Source organism: Anomaloglossus baeobatrachus, chromosome 5 (assembly GCF_048569485.1).
Source record: "Anomaloglossus baeobatrachus isolate aAnoBae1 chromosome 5, aAnoBae1.hap1, whole genome shotgun sequence".
Taxonomy (NCBI): domain Eukaryota; kingdom Metazoa; phylum Chordata; class Amphibia; order Anura; family Aromobatidae; genus Anomaloglossus; species Anomaloglossus baeobatrachus.
In genome coordinates this window covers 88,873,168-88,894,210 of record NC_134357.1, presented here as the reverse complement: position 1 = coordinate 88,894,210, position 21,043 = coordinate 88,873,168, and the positions used below count along the sequence as shown (strand labels likewise).

Genomic DNA, 21,043 nt, shown 5'->3' with positions numbered 1-21,043 from the left:
TGGATCATGGCCACATAGCCTAAAAGTGAGACATTTGTTACTACAGCAACATTTTTGTGAAGTACCTGTGGATTCAAAATGCTACTATACTCCTGAATAAAATCCAGTTTCCAAAATGGAGTCACTTGTGGGGGGTTTCTAATGTATAGGTACCCAAGGGGCCCTGCAAATGTGACATGGTGCCCGCAATTTATCTCAACTTTTCCAGAATTCAAATGGTGCTCCTTCCATTCCAAGCCCTCCCATTTATCCAAACAGAGGTTTTTAGCCACATGTGGGGTATCCCTGTGCTCATAAGACATTGGATAACAACCTGTTGGGTCCACGGTTTGTTGTTGTCTCTTGAAAAAGTGAGAAATTTGATGCTGAAGCAACATTTTTGTGAAAAAAATGAAAATGTTCAATATGGCAACCTAAGCTTATCAAAATCTGTGAAGTATTCGTGGATTCAAACTGCTCACTATACACCTAGATAAAAGCCTTGAGGTGTCTTGTTTCCAGAATGGAGTCACTTGTGGGGGACAGCCACTGTTTAGGCACCTCAGGGGCTCTCCAAATGCAACCTGGCGTCCGCTATTGATTCCAGCCAATTTTGCAGTCAAATGGCACTCCTTCCCTTCCGAGCCCTGCTGTGCACCCAAACAGTTGATTTCCACCACATATAAGGTATCGCCAAACTCAGGAGAAATTGCACAATAAATGTTATGCTGAATATTTTCCTTTTACTCTTGTAAAAAAAAAAAGCTACCTGGTTGAAATAACAATTTTGTGGTAAAATTTTATTTTTTTTTTTTCATGGCTCAACATTATAAAATTCTGTGAAGCACCTGGGGGTTCAGGGTACTCACCAAACATCTAGATAAATTCCTTGAGGGGCCTAGTTTCCAAAATGGGGTCACTTGTGCGGGGTTTCTGCTGTTTAGGTACCTTAGGGGTCCTCCAAATGTGACATGGTGCCCGCAATGTTTTTCAGCCAAATTTCCTTTACAAAATTCAAATATTGCCCCTTTCGTTCCAAGCCCTCCCATTTGTCCAAACAAAGGTTTCAGACCACATGTGAGGTATCACCGCGCTCATAAAAAAGTGGTTAACAAACCTTGAGGTCAAATTTTTGGAATTACCTCTTGAAAAAGTGAGAAAATTGATGCTAAAGCAACATTTTTGAGAAAATTATTAAAATTTTCAATATGACAACGTAACGTTAACAAAATCTGTGAAGTACCTGTGGATCTAAAATGCTCACTATACCCCTAGATAGAATCCTTGAGGGGTCTAGTTTCCAAAATTGTGTCACTTGTGAGGGATTTCTTCTGTTTAGGTACCTTAGCGGACCTGTAAATGCAACATGGTGCCCGCAATCTATTTCAGCCAAATTTGCTTTCCAAAATTCAAATATTGCTCCTTCTGTTCCGAGCCCTCCCATTTGTCCAAACAGAGGTTTCTGATCACATGTGGGGTATCGGCGTGCTCATAAGAAAGTGGGGAACAAGTTTTGGGGTCCATTTTGTTGTGTTATTTCTTCTAAAAGTGAATAAATTTGGGTTAGAGCAACATTTTTAGGTAAAATTTAATTTTTGCTTTTTTTCATTCCACATTGCTTTTGTTCATGTGAAGCACCTGAAGGGTTAATAAACTTCTTGAACGTGGTTTTGAGTACTTTGGGGGGTGCAGTTTTTAGAATGGTGTCACTTTTGGGTATTTTCTATCATCTAGGCCTCTCAAAGTCACTTCAAATGGGATGTGGTCCCTAAAAAAATGGTTTTGTAAATTTTGATGTAAAAATGAGAAATCGCTGATAAACTTTGAACCCCTCTAACTTCCTAACAAAAAAAAAATTTGTTTCCAAAATTGGTCTGATGTAAAGTAGATAAGTGGGAAATGTTATTTATTAACTATTTTGTGTCACAGAAATCTCTGGTTTAACGGTATAAAAATTCAAAAGTTGAAAATTGCAAAATTTTCAAAATTTTTGCCAATATTCAATTTTTTTCATAAATAAACGCAAAAAATATTGTCCTAAATTTGGTACTAACATGAAGTCCAATATGTGACGAAAAAACAATCTCAGAATCACCGGGATCCGTTGAAGCGTTCTAGAGTTATAACCTCATAAAGTGACACTGGTCAGAATTGCAAAATTTGGTCTGGTCATTAAGGTGAAAATTAGCTCCGTCACTAAGGGGTTAAAGCAGCCCTGACATTTGATTTAAATTGGGCGGGGCTTCTTTCAATACACTTGCATTGAGCGAGGCCACGACTATTTAGTCGGATTTTGGCCGGGGGTCTGCATATCACATACTCGCAACAACATGACCGCCGTTCCTGGCTCTGACACCGGAGAACCTCACAGCGCACAGTGTGTACAATGTGAGGATTCACAAGTCTGCAGTCACATAGAGGCACACAGAGAGTGACTGCACACTTGTGGACTTACTCCGGTCAACCCCTTTAAACATATGACCTTGTTAAGGCACTGTGGAAATTTTTCAGACAGCCGTATAATGCTTGTTTTGCACAGTGGATAGAAAGAAAACTAAGAAAATCTGCTATGTTTTTATGTTTTGTTTCTATGGCATTCATAGTTGCCATAGTTACAATAAAGAGAATTCCAAAATCATACAAATTTTTTTTATGTTTTGCTACTTTTAGATAATAAAAACAAAGAAAACATAAAACTTTTAACATAAGGTCACAAGTAAGGACTGTGTGACATGGTAGATTAAATGACATGTTGGAACGTGTCGCCAATCACCGCAGCTAATTACAGGTTCATCACACATTTCTCATTGGAATTGAACAACCTTAAACTAAAAGTAACAGGTACTTAGTATCTGATCATTCCACATATCCACATTACAATACATTTTAAAGTGATATATGTAAAAACGTCCACATGTAATATTTGCGCTGAAAGCAAAGCATTACCTAAACTGAACATTCCTTTGGTCTCTGTCTCAGAGGCTGTGATCAGATGGAGGGGTTGCATGGAACAATAAGAAAATGTGATTTTTTTTTTTCCCTCCAACACAGCAAACTCTTTTCCTAGTGGACTGTCATGTGACGGCTTTAGTTAAACGGAATCTGTCAGCAGGTTTTTGCTATCTCATCTGACAGCTACATAATATAGGCAAAGAGAGCCTGAATCCAATGGTGTATCACATAGATTACTGGGTCCAACCATTCTGTCACAATCAAAGAATTGAGTTTAAAGCATGTAGCTGAGCCCAGGGAACTGTCCCGCCCACACCAGGCTCTCAATAGAGATTATGCATTGACTGTGAGGTGTCAATCACAGCAGGGGGCGTGCTGCCGTACATGTGATTTTCTAGTCCTGTAATGGTAATCACAGGGTAATAAACACTTTAGTTTATGTAAACAATAGAACACACACAGATAAGAGAAGCACAGTTGCGTTTTGTTTTTTTAACCCCTACATAATGCTGTCCTCAGCTTACATAGCAAAAACCTGCTGACAGATTCCCTTTCAAGGGAGTTGTATACAGATCGCTCTGCTTTGTAGAAACTGGAACTGAAAGATGATACTGAGAAAAGGATAGAATATTGCCACGTGCATGCCATCCAGTAAATGCCCAATTATTAAGAATACAGGCATTATGGATACACTGAAAGATTGGGAGCAGCTGCATAATAAAAGTGGGTGCAGGGGTTGCAATTCCACTGGATCTCTGGAACCAAGGCTCTCTCACAATATCCCTTTGGCCCATATGTAAAGACCAATACATTGAAAAGCCTGTGATAGTTGGGGGTCTTGTTGGGGTGATTTTTGCATTGTAGCCCACAAGCTTCAAGTTTTGCCAATGATTAAGGGTTATGTATCTTAAGGTTATATTCACGTGGATATGATTGAAATGTTCCAATTTTTTTAAAGGTGTTTGTAAAAAACTACATCCACATTCTTAAGACATAATTTAGGATTTGTTCACAATTTGTTTTGTAAATGAGGTGAAAGAGCTCCTGGTGAATATGCCAAACACAGTCATAGGTCCCTCATTCAACCAGTACAGACCAAACGAATAACCTTTTGCCTTCATGTCGGTATATCATTTTTTTAGACCCCAAAATAAAACTTGAAAAATAAAAAGGCACAAAGTGCTTCTGTGGCGCCCTGGACTAGCCAGGTCATCACAGATAACACACAAACACCCCCACCCCCACTAGACAGTAACATTAGCCAAACAAAACCCTTGTTGCCTCCCTCCAGGGTCTGATGTCCACACCAGGTGGGGCGGAGCCAAGCGGTTGGCTCCACCCACCGAGGAGTTCAAAGGCCTGGAGGCGGGAAAAGTGACAGTTTAGTGTTGGAGTTTGAGGTACGCGGAGTAAACACTTGGGTGTCTGGGTTTGTGGCCCAGGCACTGACAGCAAGGTTGGCAGACGGTGTTGGCCATCTGCAGGAGTGGTGAAGTAACGCGGAACCGTAGGACCGGGGTCGGGCGTTGGCCCGCCGGTACCGACCGGGGAGCGAAGTGAAGCCAGCACACACAGGCAGGGCCATCGGACCCCGACCAGACTTGGAGCCGCCGACAATAGTCAAATCCGAGTGTGACCGGAACCCCAGGGGTTTCTTACCAGCCAAAGACCCGATAGAAGGCAACCACCCACACCGTGAGGGTATACAGCTACCGCCTAAGGCTAGAGACCCAAGGGCCAGCGCCTGCGGGCAAAAACGGGCTCCTCCGGCATCCAAACACCGGGGAGCGGACTACCGTTGGGGATCCATAGTAGTCAAACAAGTACATCAAGGTGCAGGGAAAGACAGCCGCCATCACCTGTCCGGGGAGAGACACTGCAGCCGGCTGCGGGACCCGTCCATCCAGCCGTTTGGTTTACCGAGGACTTTGTGCATCTCTTACTGAGTGAGTACACCGCGCCGCGCTGTCCCTGCAACCCTGCACCTCACCAACCCTGCCTCCCCGTCACACCACCGGGCCCCGGGACCACCGACCCCTACCCACGGAGGGGAAAAACAACATCCCAGCTGCTCCCTACCATCGCTCCCGGGATCCCTGTCACCAGAACGGTGGTGCCCATCTTCACCACAACCCGTGGGTGGCGTCACGGACTAAATCCCCCAAACCAACCACCCCTTTCACTCACGGGCGAGGAGCGCCGCTCGAGTCTCTGGATCCGGTCCACCGCTCGAGCCACCGAGCAGCAGCCGCAGCAGGGCCAGACCTGAGCGTTAGCGAGCGACCAGCAGCGGCGGCATCCTCCCCGCCCGCGACACTTCCATAGTATAACAGTTCTGGATTGGTAAAGAAGGAGACATGATGGAGAGATATATATCCACCTCTGGTGGTTGTTTAAGACATAACTCTGTATAGAGGCCTGCATAAAGCCATTGCCACCGCTGTTATCAGAGTCCCGTCCGATATATGCACTCACTGACAATGAAGAAGATGGAGAAATGAAGTTCTTTATCTTCTCTCCACCTGTGCTCCGATTCTTGCATGCCAGAGAATCACATCACAGGGAATGACACTTATTGACATAATCAGCCCAATTCTCTTGCATGAGAGAAACTATGGCACATCAGTCAAACTCTGGCCCGCTGGTCAAAGCTGCCAGGTGCCCATTATTCTGCATGAAGGACTATGTGTTGTCCGCTATTTTGTATGGCGGACTATGAGGGGCCCATTATTCTGTATAGAGGGCTATGTGGTACCCATTATTCTGTATGGAGGGCTATGTGGGGCCCATTATTCTGTATGGAAGGCTATGTGGGGTCCATTATTCTGTATGGAGGGTTATGTGGGGCCCTTTATTCTGTACGGAGGGCTATGTGGGGTCCATTATTCTGTATGGAGGGCTATGTGGGGCCCTTTATTCTGTATGGAGGGCTATGTGGGGCCCTTTATTCTGTACGGAGGGCTATGTGGGGTCCATTATTCTGTATGGAGGGTTATGTAGGGCCAATTATTCTGTATGGAAGACTATGTGGGGCCCATTATTCTATATGGTTGACTATGTTTGGCCATGATTCTGTATAGAGGACTAGGTGGTGCCCATTATTCTGTATGGAGGACTATATGGTGCCCGCGACTTGATTGGCCCATGATTTTGTCCAAGTTTCTAACTTTGGCCCTCTGTGTATTTGAGTTTGACATCCCTGATCTTCGGCCATATGAGCGAGCAAAAAGACAAACAATGCTGGTCCCCACCATGTCACTTAGAAATGTCACAATTATGGAAATGCCTACACTGAACATTAAACATTGAGAAATCAGTGTTATGTGCTCAGCAGTGTAATGGATTAAGTACTAATCAAACTTGTCAGAAGACTCTCAAAGCCTGAATCTGAATGGTGCTGGCTAAACTGAGACATAAATTCCCTGGTTCTCACCTTTTATTCTCTGTGCAGGGATCTGGACTTCTTCCTGAGTAGATTCCTGGGTTGCAAACCATCCAGAAAGGTCAGGACAGTCTGTAAAAATAGGGCCCTTTTTTCCATGTCCATGAAGATTTATTTCATCCGTGATTTTTTTGAAGATGAGGAAACTTATACAGATTATTTTAACTGTAATTATTATCATTTTACAGTTTTCAGTGAATGCAGCTGATGTCTTAATATCAGAATTCAGTGCTGTGGATACGTATGACTTATTATCATGATTTATTAGAGTTTTCCAACGTGTCCGTAAAAAATATTGTCCATCCATGTGTGAAGCCCTTGGACTATCAGGTTGTCACAGGGTATTGTGCAATCTGCCCTCCCGTGCAATATCCACCTCTTTCTTGGTTGTGGGTCACCAACTATATGGTGTTGCCTGCATCAGCTGATTAAAATCCTAGGTACACTCTGCACCACACCCACCAGACACACCAGTGGACGGCCTGAGTGGAATAGGGTCGCCCACTTGGGGGGTTGGTTAAGGGGAGGTCAGGAGTATCAGCAGTAGTGAGAAGTAGTTTGGAAGTGAAGGAGAGAGGAGGTCAGGAGCAGGGCTCCTAGGAACTGTCTAGGTAGCAGATGGTGGTCTGGATCTAGAGGAGCTGGACCCCCAGTTGCAGGGGATCGTGACAAGGGGTACGGAACTGTCGAGGAGGACAGCCAGCGGCCTTGTACCATCACCGGGCTGGGACCAGGGCACGACGGGGTACGTGGACCCTAGGTCACGGAGTAGCTTCATGTAACATGACAATTTACCCGACGAGAACGGAGCCTTCAAGTTCCGCTCTCCACCTGCTCCAAAATCGGAGTACTAGCGCAACGAGGGGGATAGGACTTTCCACTAAAACGGTCCAGAAAATCCCAAGCGTGAACCCTGAGAGCAAGCTCCCACAGTTAGCCATACTGGGGAGCGGGACCCGGCAAGTTCCATACTACCAGGACCAACAGAGAAGTAAACTTAGTGCCAGGAGGCATGTCACGGATCACCAGGCAGCACCATTGGGGACGGGACCCGAACTAGCTCCCCTCAGCGGCAGCGGTATCCAGAACTTTGGTTTGTCCAGTTGTCAGTGTCAGCTTTATGGACTGAATGAGTACGCAGGTGACCCCTTCACACCCCACGGCACTCCCCGAGTACATTCACCGAGTCCCGGGGCATTCCCCCTACCCGTGGAGGGTTCTAACATCTGGCTGCCCCACTCCATCACCCCTGAGTACTCCCAACTGCAGCGGTGGTACGCCACATTACCACATACCACGGGTGGCATCACGAACTCTAACACAATCCCCTGTAAATACCCCCTTTATTTGAGTGGCCGCACGACCCCCGGGTCCGGACACCCCCTCGAGCCATCGTGGATCCGGATCCGAGCAGCCCGGCTGCAGACACGGGGGGCGGCACACGTGATTTTGTTATAAACTGTCCAGAACAAAATTAAAAGTCAAGTTGGCAACCCTGGTAGATTCAGATTGGTGGTTGTGGTGTTGAGACAGTAGAGAGAGTAACGCTCGCAGCCGGTGTTGGGGCAGCAAGTGGGGTTATAGGAATCACTAGACCACAGGTGGGACCCTGGCTTACACTTTAGTAGGAGGGGCCAGGTACCACTTCCAGGACAGTGACCAGGATTGTGGCAGCTAACCCGCAGGGCAGATGACGGACTCTGGTATGGGCACAGATATCAGCAGGTACAGTCAGGGTGACTGAGGCAGACAGTTATGAACAGATATTGTGGGCATGGCAGGGACAGATAGGTATGGGAAGGTGACGGACACAGGGATAACGGGACATGAACACAGGAACCTGACAGCTAGCTAGCAGACTGAAGACTGACTAACGAAAGTCGTTGAACAGGCATCTTTCCTAATGGGAGGGTGCTTAAAATACATAGTGCCTCTCAGCCATGGGCTGAGAGGCATTTCCTGGAAATAATGCGCTGGCCCTTTAAGAGGAGGGCTGATGCATGCATGCACGACCTAGGCGCATTCCTGGTGAGTCTGTGCGACGTGAACAGGCCCCGGAGTGAGGGAGGCAGATGAGCACATGGGCGGCTGCGGAACAGGATGCAACCCAGCGGCGGCAGTAAGTCGGCAACCCTGCAGGGCCGCCGGCGCTACATTCATAAAGGAAGGAAGACAGAAGGAATCAATGCACGGAATAATCCAGAAGTAGAGTGAAGAGTAAACCAGAGAAATTAAACAGAGTAAGACAAGGTATCCAAAGTATCACATATAAGTAACCTCCGGGACCAGCCAAGATCAGAATTCAGGAATCCATCACAAGTACCAGGTAGGCTAAATAGGAGGCTCGGACAAGGCCAGGAACTGAGATGGGGTTTAGGACAATATTAGTACAGTAGCAAAAGCAAACAAACAGGAGCCATGAATAGTTTTATCGTAAACACCAGGCAATGAGTAGTGTAAAAAAATATTTTAATACAGCTCACCTCTATTCAGTATATATGTAATGCTTGTTCCAGTCTGTAGGCAATCAACGTTCCCGTGCACCCATCCAGCTTGTGAGACATCAAGCAACACTACTCAAAGTCATGGCAATTAGGTTTCTGATCCAGCTCTAGGTTACAAACTTTTTTTAACCTGGTGTTGGTTCAGAAATCTAATTGCCATGACCAGGCAATGAGTCAGAAACACTGCAGTATCAAAAGCAATAACACTATAGAACCAATTACAAGCGATGAACAACAGCACTCTTCGGTGTCTTGACGCGCGTCCATCAATGCCCACTCTCACTATCGCCTTTTACATCAATAATCCAGAACAAATGAGACAACATGCAGAGATCTCTATGTAATTAAAGTTTATTATCATTACCATGTGTAGCATCTATTCTCAGGCATTTAGTTATAATTCTGTGAGTAGAGGTCGGAGTCTCAAGGTTTGATTACATCATACAACCGGCTCAGGAGAAAGCATCATGTTGCATAGCAATAAAGCACTGACCAAAGAGTTAACACAGCTCTGATAAGGCAGCAAGGTGTGTCTGAGAAAGAGGGAACAAAAAAGGCAAAACAACCAGAGGATGTGTCATGTGTGTAAGGCCCTCTTCACAGGATGTTTCCAGCAAGTATAGTGTCTGATTTTACACGTATTGGTGACACGTTCACATACATACTCATTAAAATCTGGGTTAATTTTCACACCTCCGTGTTTTCACACGAACCAAGTGTCCCTGTGATCCACACAGAAACATGTCCGTTTTTAGCGTCAGCACATATGAAAAGGGCCAATAGAAGTCAAAGGGTCCATGAAAAACATGCACAGCCCACGGGTTACATCCGTGTGCCATTTGTGTGACTCGGATCAGAATTAAATACATTCCAGAAATTAAAGATTTTTATGTGTTAAAGATGTGCAAAGATGATAGATAGATAGATAGATAGATAGATAGATAGATACTGTAGATAGACTGTCACGGTTGTCTCCCTGTTTTTAGAGACTAGTGACAGGTTTAGGACTGGAGCCTCTTATTTTCATTTGGGACTCTACATTTAAACGAAGTTTCCTTTCTTTTAGAGCTTAATGAGTTAATGTCAGATTGTTGCCAGTAGCTAACTGCAGTGCATTGTAGGCACGCCCCTTAAGGTTTAAGTAGTGGGGTTTCCCTGCAATCCTTGCTGATGATATAATCCAGTTGTATTCTGGCCGTTTTGGTGGAAGGTTCTGCTGAGGAATTGACCCAAAGTTGGACTTTATACTTTTTTTTTTGCTATCTCCCCTGTTTGTTTTAACTACCCTTCTGTTGTATTAGTGCAGCGGTGGGACTAGTGATCCTCAGCCAGCAGCTCACTAGCCTGGGTGTCTACAGGGTCCCTTAGGTATACAGGAAGAGGTGTCCCCTCTACCCCTCTCACTTGTGCCAGGGTCCATGGTTGTTATATTGTCCCCCTTTGTGGTATACTTTTTGTTGTTTTTCTGGTCGTGCATCAGGCAACTTTTGGTCTGAACGCACGTGTCTCGAATGTGTATTCGGATGACATCCACCTGGAGCATGACATTGACTTTACAGCTATTAACCAAGTAAATAAATAATTAAAGAAAAACGAAGTCAGATTCCCCCATTTTTGATAGCCAGCAAAGTTAAAACAGATAGCTGACAACTGATATTACCAGGCTGGGAAGGTCCATTGTTATTTGGCCCTTTCCAGCCTAAAATTGCCAGCCCACAGCTTTCCCAGAAGTGGTGCCTCACATTAGATGCACCAATTCTGGTGCTTCATTTTGCTTCTGCCCTATTGTTTACCTGTCATCTATCTTTGCACATCTTTAACACATAAAAAATCATTCATTTCACTGTCATGCATTTTTTTTCTGATACAGTTAGGTCCAGAAATATTTGGACAGTGACACAAGTTTTGTTATTTTAGCTGTTTACAAAAACATGTTCAGAAATACAATTATATATATAATATGGGCTGAAAGTGCACACTCCCAGCTGCAATATGAGAGTTTTCACATCCAAATCGGAGAAAGGGTTTAGGAATCATAGCTCTGTAATGCATAGCCTCCTCTTTTTCAAGGGACCAAAAGTAATTGGACAAGGGACTCTAAGGGCTGCAACTAACTCTGAAGGCGTCTCCCTCGTTAACCTGTAATCAATGAAGTAGTTAAAAGGTCTGGGGTTGATTACAGGTGTGTGGTTTTGCATTTGGAAGCTGTTGCTGTGACCAGACAACATGCGGTCTAAGGAACTCTCAATTGAGGTGAAGCAGAACATCCTGAGGCTGAAAAAAAAGAAAAAATCCATCAGAGAGATAGCAGACATGCTTGGAGTAGCAAAATCAACAGTCGGGTACATTCTGAGAAAAAAGGAATTGACTGGTGAGCTTGGGAACTCAAAAAGGCCTGGGCGTCCACGGATGACAACAGTGGTGGATGATCGCCGCATACTTTCTTTGGTGAAGAAGAACCCGTTCACAACATCAACTGAAGTCCAGAACACTCTCAGTGAAGTAGGTGTATCTGTCTCTAAGTCAACAGTAAAGAGAAGACTCCATGAAAGTAAATACAAAGGGTTCACATCTAGATGCAAACCATTCATCAATTCCAAAAATAGACAGGCCAGAGTTAAATTTGCTGAAAAACACCTCATGAAGCCAGCTCAGTTCTGGAAAAGTATTCTATGGACAGATGAGACAAAGATCAACCTGTACCAGAATGATGGAAAAAAGTTTGGAGAAGAAAGGGAACGGCACATGATCCAAGGCACACCACATCCTCTGTAAAACATGGTGGAGGCAACGTGATGGCATGGGCATGCATGGCTTTCAATGGCACTGGGTCACTTGTGTTTATTGATGACATATCAGCAGACAAGAGTAGCCAGATGAATTCTGAAGTGTACCGGGATATACTTTCAGCCCAGATTCAGCCAAATGCCGCAAAGTTGATCGGACGGCGCTTCATAGTACAGATGGACAATGACCCCAAGCATACAGCCAAAGCTACCCAGGAGTTCATGAGTGCAAAAAAGTGGAACATTCTGCAATGGCCAAGTCAATCACCAGATCTTAACCCAATTTAGCATGCATTTCACTTGCTCAAATCCAGACTTAAGACGGAAAGACCCACAAACAAGCAAGACCTGAAGGCTGCGGCTATAAAGGCCTGGCAAAGCATTAAGAAGGAGGAAACCCAGCGTTTGGTGATGTCCATGGGTTCCAGACTTAAGGCAGTGATTGCCTCCAAAGGATTTGCAACAAAATATTGAAAATAAAAATATTTTGTTTGGGTTTGGTTTATTTGTCCAATTACTTTTGACCTCCTAAAATGTGGAGTGTTTGTAAAGAAATGTGTACAATTCCTACAATTTCTATCAGATATTTTTGTTCAAACCTTCAAATTAAACGTTACAATCTGCACTTGAATTCTGTTGTCGAGATTTCATTTCAAATCCAATGTGGTGGCATGCAGAGCCCAACTCGCGAAAATTGTGTCACTGTCCAAATATTTCTGGACCTAACTGTATGTCATACAGATGTCACATGGACGGCATACATGTACACACGTACGGCACATACATAGCACACAGATGACATATACACACACATGGATGGTCAAACCCGAACGTACCACTCGTGCGGCTTTTTAAATGGATGTGTGAAGGGGACCTTATGCTGAGTTCACATGGCCAATAACTCATGTTGGAACAGATCCAGCAACAATCCGTTGGCAAAAAAATTGTGCAGGCAGAACTTTGTAGTCCGTTTTTAAAAAATTTATTTCCGCTGCATTCGTGTTTTTAAACATTGGAGTATATGAAAAACAGATCAATTATCGGATTGCTACTTTTCTTCCATTAGAAACTGATAAAGTGAGCAAAATACGGATCCTTTACAAATAAAAGAAAAACGAAAGGGTAATTATTAAGAGATCCGTTTTCCTCAAAGTTCAATGTTTAAAAAAAATGCATCCAGATAAAATCAGTTATTTAAAAACGGACAAAAATGTTGTGCCTGCACGACTTTTTTGCCAATGGATTGATGCTGGATCCGTTCTAATGGATGATTACTGGACATATAAACTAAAGGCGGCGTTACACGCTACGATTTATCTGACGATATGTCGTCGGGTTCACGGTTTCCTTGACGCACATCCGGCATCGTTAGTGATGTCGTTGCGTGTGACACCTACGTGTAACTCCGAACTATCGCAAATAAGTTGAAAATCGTTGATCGTTGACACGTCGGTCATTTTCAAAATATTGTTCGTCGTTTCGCTTGCAGCAGACATATTGGTACGTTTGACACCCTGCAAATGACGAACAACATCCACACGACCGCCTTTGTCAAACAATATATCACTGATCGCTGTTGCGTCGTTTGTGAGATCGTTACGTGTGACCGCAAATAAACAACCTATGTGCGATCTCGGCAAATCGTAACTACAATCTGGGCGTGTCACATCGTTTAAGAGATCGTCAGATAAATCGTAGCGTGTAAAGCGGCCTTAAGCCTTAAGGCTGCTTTACAAGCTACGATATCGTTACCGATATCGCTAGCGTGCGTACCCGCCCCTATCGGTTGTGCAACACGGGCAAATCACTGCCCGTGGCACACAACATTGCTAACACCCGTCACACTACTTACCTGCCTAGCGACGTCGCTGTGACCGGCGAACCGCCTCCTTTCTAAGGGGGCGGTTCGTTCGGTGTCACAGCGACGTCACTAAGCGGGCGCCCAATAGAAGTGGAGGGGCAGAAATGAGCGGGACGTAACATCCCGCCCACCTCCTTCCTTCCTCATTGAGGGCGGCCGCAGGTAAGGTGAGGTTCATCGTTCCTGCGGTGTCACACATAGCGATGTGTGCTGCCGCAGGAACGACGACCTACATCGTACACGCAGCAACGATAATTGGGAATGGGGGACATGTCACTGATTAGTGATTTTGAACATTTTTGCGACGATTCAAAATCGCTCATATGTGTCACACACAACGACATCGCTAAAGCGGCCGGATGTGCGTCACAAATTCCGTGACCGCAACAAGATCGCTTGAGCGATGTCGTAGCGTGTAAAGCGGCCTTCAGGCCTCATTCAGACATCAGCATTTTTCACGAATGCAATTACAGAAGTGATACCGGTATCAAGAGTGTTTTTGGTCCTTGTGTTACCGGTATTTTTCAGTATGGATGGCTAAATAAATTACAAAGCTTCTTCTATCCTTTGCAATGTTAATTACAGACAGCACATGGTTTTGCACACTGATGCCATCCTTGTGCTGTCCATGTTTTTCATGGATCCATAGACTCTGTGTTTGCACTTTTCATCTTGCCATGCAGTCAGAAAAAACAGATTTGTGAACAGACAAGTAGGTCACAGTGGGTACGTGTTATAGCTGTGAAAAACACAGATAGAACATGAATGTGCAACATGGATGTCTGAATGAGGTCCAACAGATATTCTTAAATACATCATATCTAATATATAGAAATTGCTACACAGCATTTTATGGCTCATCAGCTGTTGTAAATGTCATTATAGAATAGATTTTAGTACCAATGAATTGAAACGCAGAACCACACTGCACTACATTCATGGCTAACATTCTTCTGCGCATTTTAATTAGTAATGTTAAATAAATATTAACTTAAAAAGCCTGCGGGATGTAAGCTCATGGTAGAAGTTACACTTACCTTTACTACAAAGGAAAGTCATGGATTATACCTCCATTAGGGAGATAAAGTGGTATGCATGCCTCCTCTGATCCCCTCCAAAACTGTAGCAAGATATACACTGCTCAAAAAATTAAAGGGAGCACTCAAATAACACATCCTAGATCTGAATGAATGAAACATTCTCATTGAATACTTTGTTCTGTTCTTTGTTGAATGTGCTGACAACAAAATCACACAAAAATCATTAATGGAAATCAAATATTTTAACCAATGGAGGCCTGGATTTAAAAACACACACAAAATGAAAGTGGAAACATGAGGTTCAGTCTTGTGTGTGGCCTCCAAGTTTCTGTATGACTTCCCTACAATGCCTGGAGATACTCCTTATGAGGTTGCGGATGGTCTCCTGAGGGATCTCCTCCCAGACCTGGACTAAAGCATCCGCCAACTCCTGGACAGTCTGTGGTGCAACGTGATATTGGTGGATGGAGCGAGACATGATGTCCCAGATGTGCTCAATCGGATTTAGGTCTGGGGAATGGGCGGGCCAGTCCATAGCTTCAATGCCTTCATCTTGCAGGAACTGCTGACACACTGCAGCCACATGAGGTCTGGCATTGTCCTGCATTAGGAGGAACCCAGGGACAACTGCACCAGCATATGGTCTCATAAGGGGTCTGAGGATCTCATCTCGGTACCTAATGGCAGTCAGGCTACCTCTGGCGAGCATATGGAGGGCTATGCGGCCCTCCAAAGAAATGCCACCCCACACCATTACTGACCCACTGCCAAACCGGTCATGTTGAAAGATGTTGCAGGCAGCAGATTGCTCTTCACAGTGTCTCCAGACTCTGTCATGTCTGTCACATGTGCTCAGTGTGAACCTGCTTTCATCTGTGAAGAGCACAGGGCGCCAGTCCTGGTGTTCTGTGGTAAATGCCAAGCATCCTGCACGGTGTTGGGCAGTGACCACAACCCCCATCTGTGGATGTCGGGCCGTCATGCCATCCTCATGGAGTCGGTTTCTAACCATTTGTGCAGAAACATGCACATTTGTGGTCTTCTTGAGGTCATTTTGCAGGGCTTTGGCAGTGCTCCTCCTGTTCCTCCTTGCACAAAGGCGGGGGTAGCGGTCCTGCTGCTGGGTTGTTGCCCTCCTACGGCCCCCTCCACATCTCCTGGTGTACTGGCCTGTCTCCTGGTAGCACCTCCATCCTCTGGACACTTACGCTGAGAAACACAGAAAACCTTCTTGCCACAGCTCGTATTGATGTGCCATCCTGGGTGAGCTGCACTACCTGTGCCACTTGTGTGGGTTGTAGAGTCCGTCTCATGCTACCACAAGTGTGAAAGCACAAACAACATTCAAAAGTGACCAAATCATCAGCCAAAAAGCATTGGTACTGAGATGTGGTCTGTGGTGCAGAAACACTCCTTTATTGAGTGTGTTTTGATAATTGCCAATAATTTCCATCTGATGTCTATTCCATTTACACAACAGCATGTGAAATTGTGAAATTGATTGTCAACCAGAGTTGCTTCCTAAGTGGACAGTTTGATTTCACAGAAGTTTGATTAACTTGGAGTTATATTCGGTTGGTTAAGTGCTCCCTTTAATTTTTTGAGCAGTGTATTCAACAATAACTCCACAACTGAGCCCGCTGTCCTATCCTATAAAAATAATGTCTCCATGAATTTTTTTTGCGAACACACGATCCAAGAAAAAGTATGGACATGTGAATAGCACACACCAATTTTAATAGGAATTAGAGAATTCAACTGTTAATAGACCGAAAACTGATTACTCTAAAAACAATTTTTATTTATAAACATTAAAATTATAAGTTCAAGCTATATCTCATTGTATGTAGCTATATCGGTCAGTGAACACACATCCAGTCGTGCACAGCTAGATATACTCTAAAGGGATATCAGACTAGGGAATTTAAGGATAGCCCAGTGAGGTTCTTCTTGATAGAAATTGTAATATCAACTAAGATGTTAAAAAATGGCCAGGTCATAGATCCCTAGTCCTTCACCTTCCTGGCAGCGGAGGTAAACACCATAATGTTTCGGGCGCCCCCGCTCCTCGTCGGCTATCCCTAGTAGGCCCTAGAACTGCCTGTGTGTCAATAATTGACCTAAAGCCCAGAAAGTGTGGTTAGTGCTGAAGTCAGGATTATTCAATCACACTAGGTGCATAGTCAATATGCTGATTAGTATTAAATATATTAGTTGGTCATAGGGGAAATCCCCATACAGAGTAGTTGTAAAAAATGCTCCCCTCAGATGCACTCTAATGGGTGAGAGGGAGTACACAGGTAGCTGTCAAAAATCCGTTACCCAGTGCAGATGACCAACTGCATTAAAGTGGACCTGTAAGAATTAAATCCCAGTAGGGTAAACTTAACTTGCTGGAGAACAACCTCACAGAAGATTCCCGACGCGTTTCCCCCACTTTGTTCGGGGTTCATCAGGGGATGTTACCATCTCATGACAATGCACATAATCCAGGTCACCTTTAAGTTTTCAGTGTCCTGCCAAAAGATCCCTCAAAGACTGTAAATGGTAGTCGGATGGTCCTCCTGTTAATGCAGAATGGACCTCAGCACCTCACCCTGTCAGTATCGGGCTGAATAGGATCCGGCGGAATAATCCTGACTTCAGCACTAACCACACTTTCTGGGCTTTAGGTCAATTATTGACACACAGGCAGTTCTAGGGCCTACTAGGGATAGCCGACGAGGAGCGGGGGCGCCCGAAACATTATGGTGTTTACCTCCGCTGCCAGGAAGGTGAAGGACTAGGGATCTATGACCTGGCCATTTTTTAACATCTTAGTTGATATTACAATTTCTATCAAGAAGAACCTCACTGGGCTATCCTTAAATTCCCTAGTCTGATATCCCTTTAGAGTATATCTAGCTGTGCACGACTGGATGTGTGTTCACTGACCGATATAGCTACATACAATGAGATATAGCTTGAACTTATAATTTTAATGTTTATAAATAAAAATTGTTTTTAGAGTAATCAGTTTTCGGTCTATTAACATGTGAATAGCACCATAGACCTTATTGGATACGTAAGCGGGCTTTACACACTACGATATCGTTAATGTATTATCGTTGGGGTCACGGTGTTTGTGACGCACATCCGGGGTCATTAACGATATCGCAGTGTGTGACACTTATGAGCGACCTCATGAACGATCGCAAATGTGGCAAAAATCATTTGCCGCGAAGAGGTCGTCCTGAAACAAAAAATAGTTTTCTGCTTATTAGCGATGTTGTTCGTCATTCCTGCGGCACCACACATCGCTGTGTGTGACACCGCAGGAGCGACGAACATCTCCTTACCTGCCTCCACCGGCAATGCGGAATGAAGGAGGTGGGAGGGATGTTACGTCCCGCTCATCTCCGCCCCTCCGCTTCTATTGGACGCCTGCCTTGGCCAGAGCGACGTCGCAGGGCAGGTAGGTCCGTGTGACGGGATTAAGCGAAGTTGTGCGGCACGGACAGCGATTTGTCACACAACCGACGGGGGCGGGTACGATCGCTTGCAATCTCGCTAGCGAGATCGCAGCGTGTAAAGCCCGCTGTAGTCTATACATGAAAATCACAGCTAGAACATGTACACAAAGCCCAACATCTCAATGAGATTTTTAGCCTACAATGTATCAAGCAATGTAGGAAGTCCTTTCCCAGAATGATGCAGACGTTTGTAACTACACACTTTATATTTTATAATTCTTTCTGAGAGTTTCCCCCCAGGTTTGGCTGCTGTACTGTATGCCAACGGTCCTTCCATGCTTGATTACACTAAAGTAACTGTCAATTTCTAAATAGTCTTAGGCCATGTGCACACGTTGTATTTTTGCTGCGTTTGCTGCCGCGCCAGTATCAAGAGTCATGAAAGAACTGTGACTTGACTGATGGACCAGAGTCTGGTGAATCAAACCACCCATCTCAAATACTGACATTTAATGAACTTTAAAAACTGCAAAAGAGCATGAAGGCTTAGGTTTAGAGAGGAGCGAAACCGAGGTATGGTGTTCGGTGTTCGTATCAGACACACACTTTACAAGAAAAACAGAGTTCGGGTTCAGCGTTCGGGGGCTTTACGTATATCATCGTTGTGCTCGGGTACGCTCGGTGCTCAGCCCAGTGTGATCTGCTTGAAGTGTTTCAATGGCTCTCACTGAGGGTAACAACAGCATGATCAGATGTAGTGTACACCCAAAAAAGAGAATGGAAAAACTCGCTCTCGCCCGGAAATGATCTGTTTATGGCTGGAAGCATGTGTGCAGAGACTCGAACTGCCCAACTAGTGACTTCCATTGGGGTTCAGGTCAAGTCTTGATCCCAAACTGAACGTTAACTGAACTTGCTGAACCAAACTTCCACGAGTCCACTCATCTACACTTAGGCGGGCTTTGCACGTTGCGACATCGCAAGCCGATGCTGCGATGTCGCACGCGATAGTCCCCGCCCCTGTCGCAGGTACGAGATCTTATGATAGCTGGCGTAGCGATAATTATCGCTACGCCAGCTTCACATGCACTCACCTGCCCTGCGACCGTCGCTCTGGCTGGCAACCCGCCTCCTTCCTAAGGGGGCGGGTCGTGCGGCGTCACAGCGACGTCACACGGCAGGCGGCCAATGGCGGCGGAGGGGCGGAGATGAGCAGGATGTAAACATCCCGCCCACCTCCTTCCTTCCGCATTGCCAGTGGAGACAGGTAGGAGATGTTCCTCGTTCCTGCGGCTTCACACACAGCGATATGTGCTGCCGCAGGAATGAGGAACTACATCGTACCTGTCGTGGCACCGGCATTATGGAAATGTCGGAGCCTGCACCGATGATACGATAACGACGCTTTTGCGCTCGTTCATCGTATCATCTAGGATTTACACACTACGAAATCGCAAGTGACGCCGGATGTGCGGCACTTTCGATTTGACCCCACCGACATCGCACCTGCGATGTCGTAGTGTGCAAAGCCATCCTTAGGTCCCAATCTATGATAAGGTTAAAGACCACCCAACAGGGTTCTTTAATAAGGTCAAGGATTAGCGACTCTGTTTGTGTAAATGAACATTGATTGGTCACACATGTACAGCCTCCTATATATATGTCACTATCTCTTTAATTTTGGGATGCCAGTATAGTATCTCATCAATTTAGGAAAATAAAGACCGGTGAGGACCATCGGGAGCTTGCTTAGTATTGGATGACTTAACAGGTACGTAATGTTTGTTTATTCACTTCGCAACATTTCCTGCTATTAGTTTAATTACTAAAACTCTAGAACAACCCCTATAATTTTAGTTGTAGGTGGGGCGTTACCCATTAAAAGCATGAACATGACTTATAAAACCTGAAAAGCTGACGTGAGCCATAATTTGGGTCTAACCCAAAGTGAGAGAAACCAGCCCTGCATTAAATCATAGCTGGAATTGTGAACATGCATTAGATATTCATTAATTATGGAAGAAAGTTACCATGTATTATCTACCGCAGCAATGAGGCATTTACTGACAGCATTATGAACACGTTTACATCAGCATTAAAATATTAGCGGAATGGATCAGTGAGACGTGCGCTTCCTCAGCGATGAATTACCGAGCCCGCAGAGTCCAGCAGTGAAGGCTGACAAATGGTCATTGTTCATTTCGCTTCACTCTGACGCCAAGAACACATAAAACATCATCAGTGTCTCATACAGTCTAAATTAACGTTCTGCAGAAATACATTGTTATGTTGTATCTATCCTGATAGTCAAATCATTATTAAAATAACACATGAAACGGCCATGCTTCATATTTGACTAGTCATTTATTATATTTCTTACATTTATAGCTAGCTTTATAATTTACTAAATCTTAGTAACTACCGGCAAAGGCAAAAAAAATAACTTAGAGGGAAATCTAATGCCAAATTGCCAAAGGGCAAATAGACATCCCCTAACTAAAGACCTAATATTAAAATATAATTTTTAATTCAATTTATTAATATGGAATAAATTTACTAAATTCATTAAAAACATGACGTAAGGATCAGCGTAAGTATAACTGATATAGACCAGTGCAGTAAGTAAGGATTTGGCCAGTGGCCAGCTAAATATACATGGCCGCAAACCATGAGTATTGCTGCTTCTTCCTACCTATTAACTGCCATTACTGTCCATATGCATTGCTAAAATCATTATTCCACTAGCCTCCCTAATGTATATAAGAGGCTACGTGAGGCTCATAATGTATATAAGAGACTTTGGGGGCTCATACTGTATACAGGGGGCTATGTGAGAGCTCATACTGTATATAGGAGGCTATGTGGGGGCTCACACTACATATAGATGGGCTACATGGGGGCTAACATTGCATATAGAGGGGCTATATGGGGGCTCATACTCTATATAGAGGCTATGTGGGGGCTCATACTGTATGAAAGGGGTTCATACTGTATACAGTGTGTCCACCCATATCCTGTCCTCCGCCA

General features: G+C 44.5%; 2 protein-coding genes and 1 pseudogene across 2 annotated transcripts in view; 2 read left to right on the top strand and 1 right to left on the bottom strand.

Moving 5' to 3' along the window:
- Positions 1 to 21,043, bottom strand: part of ANK3 (ankyrin 3) — a 1,059,766-nt gene that overhangs the window by 1,010,943 nt on the left and 27,780 nt on the right. The window lies entirely within an intron of this gene.
- The window catches only part of LOC142310509 (RNA-binding protein FXR1 pseudogene), a 31,822-nt pseudogene that overhangs the window by 2,462 nt on the left and 8,317 nt on the right, over positions 1 to 21,043 (top strand).
- CDK1 (cyclin dependent kinase 1) overlaps positions 8,497 to 21,043 on the top strand; it is a 121,149-nt gene continuing 108,602 nt past the window's right edge. The window contains exon 1 of the mRNA XM_075348699.1: positions 8,497 to 8,699. The gene's annotated coding sequence lies outside the window, so the exon portion shown is untranslated. The remainder of the gene's footprint in view (positions 8,700 to 21,043) is intronic.